The 4,845-nt window shown below is 34.3% G+C and overlaps 1 pseudogene; it reads left to right on the forward strand.

Annotated features, from left to right (window-relative positions):
- Positions 1-347: 347 nt before the first annotated feature.
- On the forward strand, positions 348-4,058 carry LOC133832814 (UDP-glycosyltransferase 86A1-like; annotated as a pseudogene).
- Positions 4,059-4,845: the final 787 nt, after the last annotated feature.

The raw sequence follows: 4,845 nt of genomic DNA on the forward strand, positions 1-4,845 counted from the left end.
AAAATAACGAGGGCCAACCCCTTTTATCTTCAACTTTAACGAAGCCGAGGGTTGTAGATGGCTATCAGAGGTAGCAGAGGCGGCTGGGCAATCCATGGAGTTTGTTCCATTCCCTACAGACATGGGTTTCAAAGTTTAGCACCAAGAATAGCTCGACCAGATTTTCATGTTTGACGAGGTGAGACATGCTTTAATGGGTTTAATGGTTCTTGGCCAAATCTAAGATTTGCATTAGTTGGATTTAATGGGTTTGTGGTTGAATTTGTGTTAGGCTATTGGTTTTATGCTAATTTTTGCCTAGGTTATTGGGTTTATGCTAATTTCTTGGCTACCCTCCACAGATCGCGATGGAGGCAGGTCTGGTTGAAGAAGATGAACATGTGGAGGACACCATATATGGGTTTGATTTTGAATTTTTCATTATGATGTCTGAATCTGGGAGGAACATATATGGTTTGGGTTTGAAGGCTATGAGTTCTCATTGTGTAAGACTTTGATAGATCTTTTGTGTAATTTATTTTGTTCGTGTAAGAGTTTGATCTTTTCTTTTGATTCGTGTATCAAATGTTTGCGTTTGATTTTATTTTATTTGAATTTTTGTTTTATTAATTCAGATTTTTATTTTATTATTTTATTTTTTAGTTAAATAAAGTTATATTTAAATTATTTTTAAATAACTAATGGTCAAATATAATATGGACACGTGTGTCTTTGCTGGTATTTAATGGATATAGCTGGCACTTAACAACCAAAAAGGCTTCTCTACAAGAAAATCTAACAGTCGGGGGTATTGCCGTCAAAATTTTTTATTGGGGTTGTTGGTGAGTCAACTTAAAAAGAATAAGGGGCTTGGCCACAAATATCCCTTTTTTTATTGTATGTATATGACATAATTTTTTTTTTAATGATTAAAATTATATATTAGAGAATTGAGATGATGTTATTGACTACATACCAGGTGTCAAGGCAATTGAACCAAATGACTTAATGTCATAACTTCAAGCTATGGACACATCAACTCTAGAGCACCAGATTATATTCAAAGAATTTGAAGAGGTGAAAAGTCCCAACTTTATCATAATCAACATTGTGGAAGAGCTTGAATCTGAAAGACTTTCAGCACTAAAACTCAACCAACCAACATGCTCAATTGGACCCATTTTTCTATTTGGGTTCACCAAGAGCCTTGTGGCTACAAACCTGTGGTTCGAGTCAGACTGTACCAAATGGCTTGACGCCAAGTCTCATGGATCAGTCTTATACGTCTCATTTTGGAGTTACGCTCACATTACAAAGTAAGACATAGAAGAAATAGCCTATGGACTTTTACTTAGTGGAATGAGCTTTATCTGGGTTCTTCGTTCAGATATCGTGTATAAAACCCACATTTTTTATATTATATATTTTTTTCTTTTAAGTTGTGGGTCCCACTATTTTTTATTCAAAACTTTTGGTCAATTTTCATCTCCTTCCCCCAATACCTTCTTCTTCCTTTCTTTTTCTTTTTCTCTTTTTCCTTCTCCTCGACAGCATGGAAGCCACCATGGATGGAGACTTCCTGCCGCTAGCTGCTGCCACACGCCACCCAACAATGTTTAGTAGCTGCCGATGAAGTTAGCCACCAAGCAGCGTAGCTTCACTCACCGCTAGCTACTCAGAAAAGCCAGTCAAAGTTTCGTTGTCAAAACTTTAACTGTATTTTTCAGCGAGCTCCGACCACCACTCAGGGAATGGTTGGTACTGTTGGAACCAGCAAGGAGAGAGGAAAAAAACCCACTAAGTCATTTTGGTCAACTCGCCATTTTCCGATGACATCGGTGGCTATTTGGACTATAGAGTTGCACACCTGTGATGTACTCATTGAGGGGGTCATTTTGATATATGCCATGCCTACCTTCATTGACATTTTTGGTGCATCGCTCACTACCGCCACCAACTGCCACTGTGCACCGCTTGGGTGAGGTTTCAGAACTTGAAATTTTAAATATAGTCATATTATATGTCGTTAGACACAATTTTGAATAAGGAATGCAACGATGATAATCATTTTCTCATTTGATACACGTAGGAAAAACGTGATATTAAAATTGGACTAAATCACTCTAGGATCATCGTTAAACTTAGGAGTGTTACTTTGGACTCAAATTGATAATTCTAATGAGGTAGGGACTCAACTTGATTATTGGACTTGTTTTATATGTATCAAATAATATTAGACATATTCCAATTTTTTATTTATAAAATGTTTGAATAATTGAAAACTTAACCTGCATGCTTTTCTAGATTAAACTGAGGGCACTTAGTGCCAAATACATTTTTATATGCTTATCTATGCACGTTATGACTTTTGGGTTTAATTCATATGCAGCTGTTATGCTGTCCAATTTTCTAAAATAAAGGGAATATATTTTTTTGTTATTATATTTGTTTGTATTTTGTTCTATTGTTGGGAGCCATATTGATCATAATTTGTATATATTGTTGTTTCACGACATAGTCTTCATGTCATCATAGGTAGGTCAGGTGTTCACCCACCTGTAGGTGTAAAGACCTAGTATCTGTGTACTGGATGTTAGTTGAGCTACCTCTTGTGGTGGTTGTCAGGCATGGCTACCCAGTTTAGGATGTCGTTTTCTATGAAGGGTATCGAGAACTAGGGATCTAGTGGATGGTGTGATGTGCACATGTAGTTTTTTCCTTGTGATTATTTGTGGTCTCTCTGTTTTTGTTTACACATGATGATATCTTTTATTTTAAAAAGCTAACAATGGACGGATTTTTACTAAAACTATGGGTCCTTTGTGATTAGATGTTTTCCTACTGGGCTTTATAAGCTCACCATCTATTTCTCCCTTCTAGAAAGTGCTTGATTAAGACTAGTGGATATCAGGATGGATGATAATCCGACGTTTAATTTTTTTTATAGTTTAGTCCAATCTAGATTTCTTGGCTTCAAGGAAATGTGTATGACTTGGGAATTATCCTTGATTCTATTAAGGTATATGAATTGGAATTGAGCTATATTATTTAGTTTTGAGGAATTACAGATGCTAAGTATATTTTTTTTATTTGTGACTTATTAACTATTTGGCGATCGCATAACTGTAGGAATATTACTTTTAAACGTATATATGATGAGAGTGATCTAAATTTTATTGTTATTATTTTCAATATAATTATAGGAGTTATTCTTTTATTTTTGGACTTATGATTATTGTAGTTTATAGTATAAATTAAATGATAACTTATAAACATTATTTTCCAACAAGGGTCAAAGTTTGACTGTTGACCACCCAAATTGTGGATATTACACATCTGCCACTACATAGTGCTTGGGCCGTGACATCGTGAGCTCTGATGAACCAGATATCTTACCCATCGGTTACCAACAACATATCAAAGACAGGGGGCTGGTACTGACGTGGTGCAATCAGATTGGTGTAATCTCGCACCTAGCTATTGGAGGGTTTGTTACTCACTATGGATGGAACTCTATACTTGAGAGTGTATGGTGTGGTGTCCCATTATTTATTGATCATTTCACTAATAGAAAACTAGTGAGTATCACCAACATAATAAGTCTATCATTACAAAAAGAGATGAAGTTTGCAGAGAAAATTAACCATCTAATGTGTGGAAAATCAGGTGAAGAATTTAAAAGGAACATTAAGGAGGTGAGGAAGACCCTAGAGAATGTCCTATACACTCATGGATCATTAGAGACTAATCTTAAACAATTCATCAAAGATGTGAAGGTTAAAATTCACAATTAGAATAATAGGGAAATGTAGCAAAGCCCATGCATGTGTTATAATTATTTAACATATGATGTTACATATTGTGGTATGTAATGATATTTAAATAAAGAAAATGACTGTTAGTCATTCTTTTCTTTGGTATATGTTTTGGATTATATTTTTCATCATTAATACTTTAAAAAAATGAAGAGACAACTTGGATGGGGTGCTTCAATGGTGGTGAAAGTGGCGGCGTCAATGGTGGATGTTGGCGGCGTCAATGGAAAGGACGATGCTAATGACGGTGTCAGCGTGGACTGATGGTGTTCTGTCACCTTGAGGAAGTGGATGTAGTGGTGCCATCATGTAATAGAATGAGAGATGGGTGGAGTGAGTTTGATAAATAGTTTTAGAGAGAGAAATGGAGGATGTTAATGAGAGGGGCAATTGGGTCCAATAATTACAAAATGATTTATTTTGGGGATAGATAATTATGAGAACATATATAATAATTAGAGGGCTTTAGTATGCATAATATGTGATATTTCCCTATATATATGCATAGTTTCTTTTTATGAAAATGAAGTAATTTTAGGCCAGTTCACGATTGCACCAATTTATTTGATTTGGCAATTGTGCATGTGTTTGAAACAATTTTTTATTAAATGTCCAAAAATAAATTAGAGCACTCACGAGTAAAAACAATAATATAATTTCTTCATGTTAATTTCTTTTAACTTTAAACACTATCCACTGTTAGGAGTGTGTCCTAAAAGCATGTAAAGACATATGTTTTTTCTGTGAATAAATAAATACGATGGTTTATTATTATTGTCATATTTGGATTGTTAAATTATTGTTTGAATAATTTTGTAAATATCAGAAAAATTCCATATTCATTATTGAGGATGTGATCTTGTATTAGTACGAGAGAATTAAGATCACATGAATGAATAAAAATAGTCAACAACAACAAATTAAAGTTATGGAATTCTTTAATTGGAGTTGTAAGTACAGTTTACTAAGTATCATAATGATACAAATAATCTAGATTCGGATTATTGATGTGGAAAGATATCTCCGAAAAGGTGCTTTATATAATATGATT

Source organism: Humulus lupulus, chromosome 4 (genome assembly GCF_963169125.1).
Source record: "Humulus lupulus chromosome 4, drHumLupu1.1, whole genome shotgun sequence".
Classification (NCBI taxonomy): domain Eukaryota; kingdom Viridiplantae; phylum Streptophyta; class Magnoliopsida; order Rosales; family Cannabaceae; genus Humulus; species Humulus lupulus.